Source organism: Tamandua tetradactyla, chromosome 7 (genome assembly GCF_023851605.1).
Source record: "Tamandua tetradactyla isolate mTamTet1 chromosome 7, mTamTet1.pri, whole genome shotgun sequence".
NCBI lineage: Eukaryota > Metazoa > Chordata > Mammalia > Pilosa > Myrmecophagidae > Tamandua > Tamandua tetradactyla.
Window position 1 is genome coordinate 77,702,849 of NC_135333.1, and position 17,682 is coordinate 77,720,530.

At 36.6% G+C, this 17,682-nt stretch overlaps 1 protein-coding gene across 2 annotated transcripts in view; it reads right to left on the bottom strand.

Annotated features, from left to right (window-relative positions):
- Window positions 1–17,682, bottom strand: part of RERG (RAS like estrogen regulated growth inhibitor) — a 128,608-nt gene that overhangs the window by 20,926 nt on the left and 90,000 nt on the right. The gene's annotated exons all lie outside the window — the stretch shown is intronic.

Below are 17,682 nucleotides of genomic sequence, written 5' to 3' on the forward strand. Positions count from 1 at the left end.
TTCTTTCAATTCTCACTCTGGCCCATTTAGTAGAAGCCCCTCTTTCTACAGATGAAAAAATTGTATACACTTTGCATACAGGGTCCATTTTGAAGAAAACACATCCTCTAGTCAACCAACACTGCTTTTTTTTTGTATGCTATGGAGTGGGGGTCACATTGCATTCTTTTTCCATGTGAATATCCTGTTACTGCAGCACCATTTGTTGAAATGTCTTATTTTTATTTTTGGAGTGCATGGAACACGTATCAAACCCCGGTCTCCCTCATGGCAGCCAAGAATTCTACCACTGAACTCCCCATGCACCCGCCAGCACTGCTTTTTGTTACAAAAGAAAAAAATCAACCCTGGTGGAAATAAAGTCTGAAAGGTCTTAGCTAGAAGATCTAAGAAAAGGTGGTTTTCCAGACATAAGTTTATGAGCTTTCACCAGTTTCTTTCACTGCCTCAGTGTGGAGTGTAGGTAATTATTCTGCAAATCACGATGTACTAACACACACACACACACACACACACACACACACACATATACAAACATTGTCATCATTCTCAGGATAGATCTTTGCTTCATCATCTTAATGTAGTTGCCCATAAGTTTCTTTCATGTTTATTTCAATGTTTTTTATCATTATTATTTTAAGTCTAGACTTATTTTGGGTGCTTCATAAATACTTTCAAGCTGAACTTTTTTTTTTCTTGTTGTTTTTTAGCATGGCACCCTTGGTAATTCAAATAAGCAAATACCTAGGCAGCATGTTAAATGGGTAACCTAGAATGAAATTAAATGAAAGGAAGAGTAAGGAAAGATATATATAGACTACAATAGACTCATAAATACTATTACTATCCATCAGTTAAGGTTTCTACCTGTGGTAACATCCACTTCCTCTTTAAAGTCTTCCCTGACTCCCCAAACCATTAATCCCTCCCTATGTGATAAAAAATTGTCATTTGTTTTTCACTTTATTATAGAATTTATTCAACAGCAATGTAAATATTTGTTTAAATTCCTGTCCTCCTTGCAAATTGTGAATGAAATGAGGTCAGAGATTACTCATCTTTATCTCCAGAGGCCGGCACAATGCCGGATACATGATTTGTGCTTAATAAATATTTGTGAAGTTAATGAAGAAACAGTTAAAATGTGGATAAATTATCTGGCACCCTATGCCTATCGTACTTGAGTTTTATATTCTAGTGTAATTTTATTACTTTAAAAAATGCCCTTTAAAGTGGAACTTCCATACAGATTTTGAAAATATATGAACCACATCTTAGGTACCCAGCATGCTGCTCCCCTTGGGCCCACAGGATCCTCTGGCTCTGCCCTAACATCATAATCAGCCCAAAATTTCATTCCAGAAGGCTTCAACAAAATAAAAATGAACATATTCTGAAAAAGAGGGAACCTTGCCCTAGATATATATAAATAGTTTGTTGTTGAATGAATTAATTTTGGGGACATAAGAATTCACTTATTAATCATATTAGCTGTTGGATTAAAGTGTACATACTTTTAGAAAATGTTATTAGGTAGGTTTTAGTTATGTTGTTTTTTTAAAGACTAATGGGACCCCCGAAATGCTAAACATCAAAGGAGGGTGGTTAAATATATACGTTAAATACCTACTACAAGTCTATTTATTGTTCATAAAATCTCTTAGAGGTAGGAATTTATAGTCTTACCTTACACAAAAGAAATCTGAGCTAAGAATGAATAAACTTGTCTACATCTATGCAGCAATCAAGTGACAGAAATGAGACTGAATCCAGCTTTCTTTATTGTAAAACCCATGCTTTTCTCCAATATATAATACTCACCATTAAATTGTAATATTTCCTCAGATATGATTTAATTCTACATGGTTGGAATTTTTTTCCATGTAAGTCTATATCCTAAAGAGAGTCATGCTTTGAGGAGTGAATTTTTTGCTCATGACTAGGTACCTTCTTCTTTAGTGGAGAGAATATCCATGACCAGAAACCATGGCAACACAGAGAGAAAATGTGAATTTCAAGCAGCAAGAAGAAACCCTTTAGATAAGTAAAATTTTTGTTTTTCTCATGAAAGATCTCTTGGGATGCAGCAAATGAGGAAAACAAGGATGTAATGATACAGACATAAAGTAATATGTCTACTATTTTCCTCAAAGTCACTAACATGTTCATTCTTTCAATAACAAAAATTAGAATTTTAGTAACTGTGATAAACATTGAGAAAGACTGCAAAGAAAAAAAGATGCAGCTCCAACTTTTGAGGAATTGAGAGTTTACACCTCTGCATGTCCCAAGAAGAATAAAAACAGATATGTGGATAATTTAGGATGCTATCTATTTTAAGTCCCACCTAGAATTCTTACTACAAGAAGAGGGCAAGGAAAAAAAAAAAAAAAAAAAAAGAAGGAAGGCCATGTTGAGTTGAGACTGACTCAGTGATATAGAAGGAAGAAAAGGCATGCTTTCCAGAGGAAAAACCACAGTAGACAAAATCATAGTAGTAGGTATAAAGTCCAAACCCCATTACTACTTATGTTACAGCTTTGAGATAGCAAACATGAGAATCTACTATATGAGGCAGTTCAGTAATATCAAAGATTCGTGTGTTTCTGAATGTCAGCTACTAAGGAGAGAGGCTCAGAATAAGAACAAAGATGTGGGCACAAAGATCAGATTTTAAATAGATTAACTCATAACTAAATTTAATTTTCAGATGTTTATCCATTTGGCTCTCCCATCAGATATTTCTTCTTTATATATATGATTTTCACATACATTCATTTATTCAAGAAATACTTATTGAACATTGTGACAGGCACCAAAGAAAGCAAGAATGAGAGAAGTTTCTAGGCAAGATATTAGAAATGCCTTCATATTAGCCTAAACTGTGAGCTAAGTCTTGAAGGGAGAGTTAGCTCACTAATTTAGGAAGTATATTCCAAGCAGAGATCAATAATGTTCAAAGGCTTGGTTCAGTTAGGAATTGCATGTGTTTCAGGGTAGGCAGAGTGGCGCAGGGTGGAGCTGTGTAGGGGTAGGGTGGCAGGTTCCTTAGAGCCCAGGCTGTGAAGGAGCTTAGCTGTTACTCTGAAGTCTATGGAGAGACAGAGTTGTTCTGATTAGGGGTATGGATGATTTAATCTTGTCATCTATAGAAATTGTTCACTAATGGGATGTGGAGGATGAGAGAGAGAGGGATTAGCTCAAGGGTTCCATATGGACTAAAATTCTGGAGGGTAGCATGATTCTCAGAGGTAGAAAATAGTTGGGCTATGAGTTAAAAGTGAGTTTGAATTTGAACATGTTGAATATGAGACATTAATGAACATCCAGGTAGAGAAGTACTATCTCTCATCCATCTCTCCATCCATCCCTCTACCCATTCATCTATCCATCCACCCATCTACCATATTTCAACATTTTTAGTGTTGAATGCCTGTCATGTCTCAGGCATTGTTCTAGGCACTGACCCATATGCAGTTGACATTATAGGTGTGAAGCTAGAGGAAGTGATCATTGCCAGAGTACCAGCTACTAGTACATGCAATGGGCATGGCTAGATGTCCCAGATAGAGGGTTCAAAGTAAGAGAAGACTCAGCACAGAACTCTATTTTCAGTCTCATTACATAGTAGCCTCACTTGTTTCCTAGGTTCTCACCCACCTCAATTCCTCAAAATTTCTAGTTGAACTAAAACAGTGACTAGGCCAAGCCAGGGAGAAACAAATCTGTTCAAACAGCGATAGCTCCTGAAGCAGTCTCATTACCGTCCCTCTTGCCCCCACCTCACCTCTCTCCTTGCTCTTCTCCTTGTGAAGGTAAAAAAAAAAAAAAAAAAAAATGACACTAACAACCCTTAAGCCCTATAAAAACAGAAATTGAGCAATTTAATGGAAATTTAAAATGAATACAATACCAGAAGTTAAAATGAGAAGTAAATTAGTTCCAGATGGGGTCTAGGGATTACTTTTAAATCATTGTGTTTGTTTAAGCCTGAAATTTTTGACTTGCCCTTCACAGTGACAAAAACATCACTCTGAAAAAAGTTACAGAATAAATGTCCGTTATCTGTGCAAGACATTTCTTAAGGGAAAACGGTATAATCTTCAAGTGAAGGGAAGCACTTCAGTCTCTTAAAACCTAGCCGGGTAGTATGGATTTAGTCCATCTCAGGTCCTGAAATTTTATTTATTTTTCTATGGAATAGTAAGCTAAGTGTTAATTTAATACTGGCAACTGGGTCTTAGGATGATAAACGAGTTGCAATTTGTAAGATCCTTGAATTCCTTTTATAAAGGGCATTTATGGAGAACATAACAGGCATTCTTACACTTCTCTGGGATCAGGGCCACTTCACCCTGAACCATTTTTATACCCACAGTGAAGTCCATATGTTTCCGGTTTTCAATTCCTTATGTGATCCATCAATATGCATCTAGGAAAACTGTTTGAACATTAATACTGTATATATTTCCTCTTCCAAAAAAAGTAAAAATTAAAAATACAAATCCCTTGACAATTTAGAAAAACATTTACTACATTACACATACATTTTATTTTTATGTCTTGGTATGTAATATTATTTTTGATAAATATAAATAGCCAGTTAAAATTGGGAAATTTAGTATTTATTTCTTAAGCACCACTCTGACAATTAAAACAAATAATAATTTTCAACTTTCATGAAATTGATTTGAATTCTTGGACACAGAACCATAGGGAAAGTGACAGAATAATGACTTTTAATTTCTAACATGTTTCATAGGGAAATGAGGTCTGGGAATGCTTGTAAATAATATAAAATAAAGAATACATATTTTAAATCAAATAAATATATATGATTTAACGACAGTAAATTCTTTCTGAATTTAAATCAAAAGATGAAACAAGAAGAATTAAAATTGGAATATGTCGAGCTATTGATGTGCTTTTTTCTCTTTATCTGTATCTGGAAGATTAATGAATCAGAAGGTATGGGTTCTGTGTCCAAGAATTCAAATCAATTTCATGAAAGTTGAAAATTATTATTTGTTTTAATTGTCAGAGTGGTGCTTAAGAAATAAATACTAAATTTCCCAATTTTAATTGGCTATTTATATTTATCAAAAAATAATATTACATACCAAGACATAAAAATAAAATGTATGTGTAATGTAGTAAATGTTTTTCTAAATTGTCAAGGGATTTGTATTTTTAATTTTTACTTTTTTTGGAAGAGGAAATATATACAGTATTAATGTTTAAACAGTTTTCCTAGATGCATATTGATGGATCACATAAGGAATTGAAAACCGGAAACATATGGACTTCACTGTGGGTATAAAAATGGTTCAGGGTGAAGTGGCCCTGATCCCAGAGAAGTGTAAGAATATCTGTTATATTCTCCATAAATGCCCTTTATAAAAGGAATTCAAGGATCTTACAAATTGCAAGTTACTCTGCTCACGCATGCCCTCTTCCCTAGACACATCTGGGTTTCTGACTGTGAAACCACAGTCATATATAGTTTTAATAGGGCACATATAGTTTTAATAGGCTGAATCTATGAACTCTAGTCCAGAGGGGATAAATTCTAGCAAAGGGGTGTGTCCCCTTGCTGCCCCATCACAACGCCCATTGTTACTTTCTTAGCCCCATGAAAAGACATAGAGACTTATACAGTCACAGTGTGTTTGAAGAACTAGATTCTGGCAAAATAAAGGTGTTTAAGTGAAAGGAATTGTGGGAGATTGGGCTGGAAAAGTACCCAAATAATGAGGAATTTATTACAAGACAAGCTAAAAAACTTCCAATTATGCTTATGATGATGGAAAGCCATTCAAAGATTATAAACAGAGGGTGACAATCATTTTTGAGTTTATAAAGGTCACTGCTATTTCAGTGGCAAGATGAACAGGGAGGGGAAGGTATAGGGCATAGGTAAGGCTGAAAACAGGAAGACTAGGAAGAGATTCCTGTACTCCAGAAGGAAACAACAACAGTAAGAATGTAGGTTCACTCTCCACTCCTACCTAACAGTAAATGGGTCAAGTCATAACTGGAATCACACAATATGTAGATTTCTCAGGCTGGCTTCTTTCACTCAGCAGTATGCATTAAAGCTTCATCCATGTCATTTCCTGGCTTGATAGCTCATTACTTTTTATTGCTGAATGATATTTCATTGTATGAATGTAACATAGTTTATTTATGGGTAAATAACTTCTCTCATTGAAGGATATCTTCATTGCCTCCAGTTTTTGACAATTATGAATAAAGCAGCAATAACATTTGCATGCAGATTGTTTTTTGAAGGCATACATTTTCAGATCTGTTGGGTAAATACCTAGGAATGCATTTGCTGGATTGTATGGCAAGACTATGTTTTGCTTTGCAAGAAACTGCCAGACTGCCTTTCAAAGAGACTAGTAAATGGAGTTATGTGCCCCAGAAAATATATGTTCTTAATCTTAATCCATATTCCTGTGGCTATGAGCCCCTTGTAAATTAAGGTGCAGCCCAGCTGAATGACAGTGGGTTGTAATTCATATTACTGGAAGCCTATAAAAAGAAGAAACCAGAATCTAGAAGTTGGAGGAGGCTACAGGGGAAAACTGGAAGTCTTCTTGAACTCAGAAGGGCAAACACAAGGTGAGAGATGACTGTGGGATGGAAGGCAGAGAGGCAAGCCAAGGTACCCCAAGGACTACAGTAAACCATTTCCAGACTACTTGACTCCAAAAGAAAGCATAAATCTTATGTACAATCAAGGAACAGAGAAGGGTGAAATGAAAGAATCGAGAAAACTATACTGTAGTAGTCAGGATGTGGTGGAACCAAATTGCGGTTTTTCTAGTGGAGAATGTATACTGTACAGGTGTGTCTGTTTGGTTGATTGGGTGCAGTGCCTGTCAAATCAGAATCTGACCTGCCTCACTGACAAACACTGTCATATACAATAGGCTTTCATTAGTTTACTAAGTGGTGTATGCCTCTTAATCATGAATGCAACCATCCTGCTCTGCCACCTTCAAATTAATATGATCATTGCTCTCAGTCTTGACTCATTCCTTGGGTTTTTCATCTGCCATGGTAAGAGCCAGAGTCTCCTCAGCTGCTGCTTCATAAAAGAGGGACCAGCTCCACACCAAATGAGCACTTAAGCAGCACCAGGAACGCAGAATCTATTTCACCCATTTTTAAATTGGTTTTGTTTTCTTATAGTTGAGTTTGAAAAGTTTTTAAAAATATACACACATTGAGAATATATCCTTTGACAGATATGTGTTTTGCAAATATTTTCTTCCAATCTGTGGCTTGTCTTTTCACTCTCATGCACAGTGTCTTTCTCAGGTCAGATGTTTTTAATTATAATAAGACTCAACTTGCCTTTTTTTTTTCTTTTATGGATCATCCTTTTGGTATTGTATCTAAAAGCTCATTGCCAAACTCAAGGTCACCTAGATTTTCTCCAATGTTTTCTTCTAGAAGCTTTTGTTTTTTTTTTTCTGTCAATTTTGCATTTTTCACTTAGGTCTATGATTCTTTTTGAGTTAAATTTGTGAGCGGTGTAATGTCTGTGTTTAGATTTAGTTTTTGTTTTTTGTTTTTGTATGTGGATCTCCAATTGTTCCACCCCATTGGTTGAAAAGACTGTCTTTTCTCCATTGAATTATCTTTGCTCCTTTGACAAAGATCAGTTGAATATATTTGTTGGTTTATTTCTGTGCTCTCTGTTGTGTTTCATTGAACTATGTGGCTATTCTTAAGCCAATATCACACTGACTTGAAGGCTGAAGCTTCGTAATAAGTCCTGACATTGGGTAGTATCAGCCTTTGAATTCTGGTCTTCTTCAGTACTGTGTTGTGTTTTCCATTCCATATAAACTTTAAAATTGTTTTGCCATTATTTATAATACAGCTTTCTTGGATTTTGACTGGTAGTTGGGTTTTGCATTGAATCTATAGATCAAGTTGAGAAGAACTGACATTTAAAAAATATATTGAGTTCCAATCTATGAACACAGAATATTTTGCCATTTATATAGATTTTCTTTAATCAGAAGTTTTAGTTCTCCGCATATAGATCCTGTACAATTTTTTAGACTTATACCTAAGTATGTTTTTAGACTTATATCTAAGGCTTACTCTGCAACCTCAACCTTCTTATTGGTCAGAGAAAAGTAACTGGTTTTCAGCTTGTTCAGCTTTTGTCTTATTGTAAGGATGGGGAGGGGGGAGGTGATGACTTCCAAACTCTTTTGTACCTAGAAGTCTATCCCAGCTTCTTTGTAGGATAAAGGTGAACTCCCTCACCCTATGGTTTTTCTGATTTTTTAATATCCTCTCATTTTTATGTCAAACCAGTCATGCATTAAGCAAACACATGTGTGTGTGTATGTATATTGTATGTGTATTCTATATATTTTTACATATTCTCTATGTTCTTATGGACACTGTGGAGTTGGATGCAGAACTCAATGGACTAGCATTTAATGTTTCACCATTAATTTTACTTCGTTTATTTCTTTTTCAAGTTACTCATATTCAGCTAACTTTACAGGTTGTGCAAGAATGTATAGTTTGTTAGTATTTGTACATGTAATTATAAATGTCGATTATCCTCTATTTTTATTAAATAAAAGTATCAAAATTATCTCATAGACTCATAGATGTACATGTGTTCTTTGAACTATAATAACCCCAGAGCCACTGCTTTATTAAAATGAGTTTTTACTTCAGATTCACTTTGCTAACTTTACTTTCCTTTTGCCACAAATGGTATCAGGATATTCTCTTGTTAGCCGTATTTCCAAGAGTAAATTATCAGATAAAACTAAAATCTTTCATAATGATCATCTTTGGTACATGCTGTCAGAAGCTCCTCTGGTGGCTGGGAAGGAATTATTAAAGTGACAGTTGAGCATTGGTAACTATTACCAAAAGCATTTACCCTGTATATGTACTGAGCTTGTGTTTCAGCCTACTAAAGAAAAATTTAATCTAACAGTAATTATTGGTTCCCACCCACAGAAAATCTCAGAATGAAAACAAAAAGTAATGACAAGATAAATTCAGTTGACTTTCTATGAGTTGAAGTTTGAGACAACTGCTCACAAGTCCAACCTATTTCATTCATTCATGCAGCAAGCATTTATTGATAATTACTGTGTTTGAGGTACTGAGTTGGTTGCTGAGTCGCTGTACTGCTCAGAGTTCATTCAGTCATTTATTCATTCATTTGATATTTAGTGAGCAATTGTGATGTACCAGGCCGCTTTGGTTCCAGAGAGGTGAAGAAACAGATCAGTCTCAGTCCTCAAACTTCATGGCCTTAGATGCTAGTACAGGAATGCAGATATTAAATAACAATTAAAAAAAAACCCAAGTAATTATATTCTGTGTTATACAGTGGTAAGTGTGAAGGAGAAAAGTAAAACAGGGGAAGAAAGAGGAGTGAAGAGATCAAAACCGCATACTCTTTTTGTTTTTTCTTCAGAGTTTTATTGCTATGTCAGTTGTTAAAGGAACCTGATAAAGTCTTTTCCATCATGCTCAAGGGCAGTTTTTCTCTGTGCCCTTTTCCAAAAAACAGATTTCCAGCTTTCAGTTCATGCAAAGGTTGCTTCAGTGGGTGTTTTGGAATTGCAGCTTATCCCTGCTAGTAATAAAACTTTCTTTAAGGTTTATCTCTATATGTACTTCAATCTACTGGGTAGTGTCCTTTCCTTTCAGTCTGAAGAATTTCCTTTAGGAATGCTTATAGCACAATTCTAATAGTCATGAACACCCTCAGTTTTTGTTTATCTGGGAATGTCCTAATCTCTCCCTCATTACTGAAAGAATTTCATCAGATATAATGAATATTATGTCATATCATATAGTAAAAATTGGTTGACAATTGCTTTCTTATAATACTTAAAATATTTCATCCCACTGCATTCTTGCTTCCATAGATTCTGATGAGAAGTCAGCATTTAATATTACTCGACTTCCTTGTACATGTTGCTTTTCTCTTGCAGTTCTCAGAACTCTCTCTTAGTCTTTGGCACTTGACAGTTTGTCTAGTATGAGTCTGGGTGTGTTTCTCTTCAAATTTATACTGTTTGGGATTCATTGGGATTTTTGAATGTGTATCTTCATGTCTTTCATTAAATTCTGAAATTTTTGGCCATTATTTCTTTGAATCTTCCTTCTGCCCCTTTCTTTCTTCTCTTTCTAAGACTCCCATAATGTACATAGTGTTGTGCTTAATGGAGTCCCATCAAGGAACTTAGGTCTCTTAGATTCTGTTCACTTTTTTTTTTTATAGTTTTTACTTTCTGCTCCTTAGCTGGAATCATCTCACTCTCCTTGTCTTTGAGTTCATGGATTTTTTCTTCTGCCAGCTCCAATCTGCTGCTGAAGTCACCTAGGGAATGCATCATTTCAGTTACCATAGTCTTCATCTCTAGTCTATCTGTTTCATTCCTTTTTAAAATTTCTCTTTCCTGAGATTTCATATTGTTCATTCATTGTTTTCCTGATTTCTTTTAGTTCTTCCCCATTTCCCCCTTCATCTCCTTAAGCTTACTGAAGATTATTTTTTTAAAGACTTTGTCTGATATGTCCAAAGTCTGGTCTTCTTTGTTGATGGTTCTGGATTTTTTTATCTTATTTCTTTGGGTGGGCCAGCATTTCCTCTTTCTTTGCCTTGTAATCTTTTGTTGCACACTGTACATTTAAATATTTAATGTATTAACTCTTGGATTAAGACCGTGAGCTATCTGTTCCTTAAATTTGAACCTGCTGGTGATATGAGATTGCCTTGCATGCCAAGAGGTAACAACAAACACATCAATGTAAAAAAATCTTTCACTGTTTGTTGGCTCTGTTGGCTGGTGCTCACTTTCAATTTAGCCTTCCTATCAACATCAGCAATGTGTAAGTAAAGTGCTGGGTCCTTTTTATTCTGGTAACAATATACCAGTGTACTCTTTTAAGGCAGGTGATCAAAGAAAGCTTTGCTATTAAGATGTCACGTTGGTAAAGAATGACTATAGGTAGTGGGGCAAGCCATTTAGATATCTGGGGAAAGAATGCTCTAGGCAGAAGGAAGAGTGAAAGCAAAGGCTCTGAGACAGAGATGCACTTGGCATATTAAAGGAACAGAGGGCAGTCAGTGAGACTGGAGTAGAGAAAGGAAAGGAAGAGTGGAAGGAAAGAAGGTGGTGAGGTAGGGTTAGGGGAGGAGGTGAGAGATTCATTAAAACTTTCTAAGAGTAAATCGAGGGATTTGTTTGGAGGTACAGAATCATCAGATTATTACGAGGAAAGAAGTGATGTGATCCACTTTCTCTGTGGGTAATAGATTATTGAGAGTGGGACAAGGGAAGAAGCAAGGGGTAATTGTGATAATTAAGATCATGGTAGCTTGGACCATGAAGAAGTGGAATTGGTGAGAAATAGTAAGACTTGTTATCAGGTTAGCTGTGAAGTATGAAAGAAAAAGAAAAGTGAATGATGACCTCAAGGCTTAAATAATGGGAAAGATGAAGTTGCTGGTTCCTGAGATGAGAAGAGGCTGTGGGTGGAATAGATCTTAGACGAAAGATTAGGAGTCAGTTTTGAATAAGGTAAGTCTGTGATATCTTTTAGACATGTATTGGAGATGTTACAAGGCAAATTAAGAGTCTGGAGTTCAAAGCATATGTAAATTGGAAATTTGTTCATATAAAGATGGCATTTAAAGCCAAGACTGGAAGGGGCACCAGGAGAGAGGATAGTTATAGGAGCACCCTGAACTCTGAGGTGCCTCCAACTTCTAGCAGTTGGGGAGATGAGGTAAAAACCAGCAAAGGTGCCTGAGGAAGTGAGGTAGTGGGGAAATCAGGAGAGTTTAGAACCCTAGAGACTATGCAAAGAAAGCTTTTCATAGAGAAGGGATTGGTCAACTGTTTCAAATATTGTAAGCAAGTCAAATATGATGAGGACTGAGAGCTGGATTTACCCTTGTGAAGTTACTGGTGACTTTAACATGAGTAATTTTGATGGGAGTGGGCTGAAGAAAATATGGAGGAGAGGAAATAGAGAGAGCCAGTGTGGACTTCAAGCTATTATCAAATGGTATCAAGTCACACAATTCATGGATGGTATGCCCATTTTAAACATTTATCTGTCATCATTTTGTCTGAAGATACCATTATAAATCACAAAACTTAATATCTAGCTACCATTTAGCAGAGTGCCAAATATAGATTAAATGTGTAACTGCATAGAAACAAGACGAACAAAATGACAGAAAGTCGTAAAAGGAGGTTACAAATAGTTAATGTGGTAAAACATTTACTTAAGTGGTTTATTTTATTTTTTATTTTATTTTTCCCCTTTCTCCTTTAAATTAGACTTTGACCTCCACTTCCCCAGAGAGATTAAGCCCAAGCAGAAATGCAAGAAGAAACCAATGATATTTAACCCTGGACTTTAGCATTCCAGAAGGCAAGATCTTGGCATTAACAATTAGATTCTAGCCAGAAGATCCCTCTCCCCAGCCAACATCATCCTCAAAGGTCAGAGATAAACACTCCTTCTGGACTGGGAAAAGCGAAGACAGAGAGAAAAGCAAGTGAGAGAAATTTTTATGTGCACCTGTATCTTAGGCTGAGTAAGTGGTGTGGGGTAGGAGAATAGAAAAGTGGCAGGGGGATACTTGGTTAGCTTTTAGGGATTTGGAACAAGGGGGAATCTCTGTTCTACAGCCTGTCTGGGTCCTGAGAACCCTCAAAAATTTCCTCTGGCTAAGGAGGCAGGGGCAGCTTAGGGGACGGGCAGGCAGACAGACCTCAAGCAGAATCACAAAGCCACTCTCCAAACAGAGCCCAGGACACATCCAAATGCTGGCTCCATGATTCAGACAGTGGCACAGATGTGCCATCCAGAGCTAGTGGACCCAAGTGCATTGTTCTGTAGTCTGAAAAGAGGATTTCATCAGCAGATGTGCTCAGGTGCCTCAGTGGATGGTGTTCATGCCTGACTACCAGGTTCCGGAAGACACCCAAGGACAAATGATGAAGACTTGCTGATGCTTGGCATCTGCCTCCTGACCTGAGACCTCACACCAGGCTATAGAGAGGGAGCAACAGAGCCCTTCAGTGATGAAACTGACCACACATCCACTAAGAAAAAGATGAAGTGGCTAAATTCACACAAAACTGACTATTTTAATTTCATGTCAGAACACAGAATAAGGCTCAAGATTGAAATTAGTTTATGTGCTGGTTTGAAAGGATTATGTACCCTGGAAAAGCCATGTTTTACTCCTGATCCGATATTGTGGGAGCAACTGTTTCTTTTAATCCCTAGTCAGTACTATAGGTTGAAAACTTGATTAGGTAATCTCCATGGAGATGTGACCCACCCAATTGTAGGTGGTAACTTCTGATTAGATGGCTTCCATGGTGTTGTGACTCCACCTATTCTATGTGGGTCTTGATTAGTTTACAGGAACCCTTTAAAAGAGGAAATGTTTTGGAGAAAGTCCCTTTTCAGAGTCATGAGAGAGCCACGGCACAGCTTTGAGAATCACAGAGTCCACCAGCTAGAGACCTTTGGAGATGTAGAAGGAAAACCTCCCTGGGGAGAGCTTCATGAAACAAGAAGCTGGGAGAGAAAGCTAGCAGACTTTGTCATGTTCACCATATGCCTTTCCAGTTGACAGAGAAACCCTGAACTTCACTGGCCTTTCTTGAGTGAAGGTAACCTCTTGTTGGTGCCTTAATTTGGACATTTTTATAGACTTACTTTAATTTGGGACATTTTCATGGCCTTAAAACTGCAAATTTGCAACTTAATAAATTTCCCCTTTTAAAAGCCATTCCATTTCTGGTTTATTGCATTCTGGCACTAGCAAACTAGAACAGATTTTTTTTTACAGAAAAATAAAGTTAGTTCTTTTTCATTCCCATGGTGATTGATTGAGAAATTCATACCTGCCACATGAGCCCACAACAACACAGAAAATGTGTCTACAAGCTCTTTCACAGAAATTTTGGTATAGGGAAACACAAAGCACTATTTTCAGAAATGATAAGAACTTGATTTGAATTCCAGCTCTGTCATTCTCCCTTGAAATTCAAGCAAGGTACTTATGCTTTCTGAGCCCTAGCACCCTTATTTGTACAGTGAGGACAAGTTAAAATACTTTGCAAGCTTGTTTGTGATGATCAAATGTTAGTAATATAAGTAAAAGTGTTCTATAAACTCTAAATATTCCAAAATTCAGGCAGAAGGAACTGATGCCAGGTACTACAGTGAAATAGATGATAGAAACAAATATAGAGATAGAGATAGTGACAGCAGCAGCAGCAGCAACAGCAGTGGAAACAGTGATAGATGTAGGTATAAAGATGTCCTGTCTTGTCTGAGATAGTTTAGTTTACATCTTTTGTTCTGGAATAATTTTTTATAATTATAAAAAGTATTTTGGTTTGATGATAAATTACAGTCACCATACACATACCTGCATATATGTATATAAACACATGCATACTATATACATGAATGTGCACATATACATAGAAAAATATTTATGTAGGAAAAATATATATATATATATATATTCCCATACGACATCCTTGCAAGGTGCCTAGTTTCTTAGGGCTGCCATAATGAAGTACTATAAACCAGGTGATTTAAAAATATAGACATTTGTCTCACAGTTCTGGAGGCCAGAAGTCTGAAATCAAAGTGTCAGCCAGGCCACACTTCCTCTTAAACTTGCAGAGGAAAATCCTTCCTCGCTTCTTCTAGCTTCTGATGGTTTGCTGGCAATCCATGGTTTTCCCTGCCTCGATAATCACGATAATCACGTGGCCTTCTCCTCTGTCTGCCAGGGTCTAATTATCCCCTACTTATAAGGACACCAGTCATACTGGTTTAGGACACACCCTCATCTAGTTTGGCCTCTTATCTAGTCACCTCTTCAAAGACCCCATTTCAAAATAAGATTGCATTCACAGAGTTGCGGGTGAGAATGTGAACGTGCCTTTTCAGAGGAGACAGCTCAACCCATAATACAAGGTATGGTAGGTAGTTCATTACCTTTCATGGAAGAGGCAACTGAAGCTCAAATGGTGTTAGTAATTCACCTGTGCTCTCACAGATAGTTAAGTTGACGAACTGGTGATCAAAGCAAGGTTTATCAACTTGGAAGGTCTATTGTGCCCTGGTGTAATGTACACTGCTACTCTTTTGATTTGCATTAGAACCATATGTGTGTAAGTGGTACCACTTCCCCTGAGGCACAGAGCGTGAAACCCATCTAAACAGACAGCAGCAAGTTAAGAACAGAGGGAAGGCAAACCTTTGAATGCCTGAGCAGGAAACCTCCCAAACCCTGCTCCCTTTAGCAATTTGGCTTTCACATTGGATTGGCAAGCAATACAAAAGCTAACTCAGATTAGCTTTAAGCAAATTAACTCAGAAATATTACATTAACAACCCCTTCTCCTGTTATCTTTTATTTTTATTAAGATTTTATTAAAATATTCTTTAACAAAAATCTACCTCTCCCTCAAATATGCCTTCTTCTCAGCATTGCCAAGCTGATAATTGTGTCCAGTTTGTAAATCAGGTGAAACCTCCAAAAAGAAAGAAAGAAAGAAAAAAAAAGCCATGTTCGTTTCACTTAAGACAAGCAAAGTTTCAGGCCAAATCTCAGTTTCACAAAATGAGCCCACTCTTCCCTGGTAAATATTGGATAGAACTTATAATTTTATTGGTGACCAGAGAGACTTCCTGGCTTTGGTTTAAAGAATTATGTGACCTTGGGCTAAATTACAAATAAAAAAAGATTAAAATCTAGGCCTGAAAGTGAACACCATTCCTATTGTAAAATGTGTTTTCAGCAAAAAAAAAAAAGCATTTTATAACATCGTTTCACTAAAACTGTCTTTACAAGTGAAACAAGATAGACATTTTGGGGAACCACGCTTAATTAATTCAAGCTGAAACAATCTGAATAAAGGTAGAGGAAAAGTGGAATCATTTTATAACTGTCCTTCTGCAGTATTTTGTTCTGACTTTCTTTCTCCGGAGTAGTGAAGGCATAAATGAGCATGTTCTTTTAGTGATTGGGAAAGAAACTGAAATTTTGTTTTTAAATGCACGTTCATGTTGAAACTGTATCTGAAATTATGACTACTGACCCAGAACACATCTATCGAAATGTGGTGAACCATTTAGGAACGTTTGACATCAAACAAAATATTATCCCAGCAGGATCAACAAAAGATAAGATTTGAATGCATTAGAAGGTAGAAAGTAGATTGTGAAGAGTTCATGTCTTAAGATGATAAATTGTTTGCTATTGGAGCAAATTATGTTTGTTTTAAATTGAAGCTAATTCTTCTGCTATTGCCAAAGGATCAAAAATGAGTCACGGGAATTGGGTGGCACATCTGAGTTTTGATGGATGATGGCAATATGAGCAATGAAAAACGTAAAAGATATATGAAAAGTACATCAAATTCCCTCAGAATAATATGGAGGACTGTCTATATATGGATTTCCAATAATACAGAGACTGGTTAGACCCAAGAAAACATTGCAAATGATGAAAGCAGATTTATAGCACAGGGAGAGAGTGGATTGCATTCAGAGAAAAAAGCCAGGAGGAGACATTTTCTAGAAAACAAAGCTACAGAGGGGTTTAAACAAAACAAAATGAAAATGGTAAGTGAATTGTAGATAATAAAGTCAAAAGACATCCAGAGGGCTAGGCAAAATGGCTATCACAGGAACTTAGGGGCTTTTCAGAAAAACCACTGGTAATATTGATTGGAATAAAAGAGTGGGTCAATAAAGAATATGGAGATGAAAAAAAATGACCTAAAAAACAAAACAACTGGTGAAGGAGAAAAAGGCCAGTACTGGTCTGCTATAGTGAGCCTCCCACCCCCCATTTTGCCCATTTCTGAAAGAATGTGGACTATTGCAAAAATCTGTTTTAAAGACTGGGAAAATAACTTCTATTCCTTTAAGCAAATGTCTACTTTCAGGCCAAGACACTTTTTAGAGAATAAACTATATGTACCATTCTAATTTGCAAGCTGCCAGAATGCAATATACCAGAAACAGAATGGCTTTTATAAGGGGGAATTTATTAAGTTGCAAGTTCACAGTTCTAAGGCCATGAAAATGTCTAAATTAAAGCAAGTCTATAAAAATGTTCAAATTAAGGCACCAACAAGAGGTTATCTTCACTCAAGAAAGGCTGTTGAAGTTCAGGGTCTCTCTCAACTGGAAAGGCATATGGCGAACATGGTGACATCTGCTAGCCTGCTCTCTAGACTTCCTGTTTTATGAAGTTCCCCCAAGGGCATATTCCTTTTTCATCTTCAAAGGTCTCTGGCTGCGTGGGCTCTGTGGCTTCTTCCAAAATGTTTCTTCTTTTAAAGGATTCCAGTAAACTAATCAAGACCCACTTGGAGTGGGTGGGGTCACACTTTCCTCTAATCAAACGTTAATACCCACAACTGGGCTTGTCACATCTCCATGGAGATAATCTAATCAAGTTTCCAACCTACAGTGCTGAACAGGGATTAAAAGAAACAGCTGCCTTCACAAGATGGATCAGGATTAAAATATGGCTTTTCTAGGGCTTAATCCTTTCAAGCCGGCACATGTACTGATTATTAAGGAATAAATTTATGTGCAATTACAACAAAT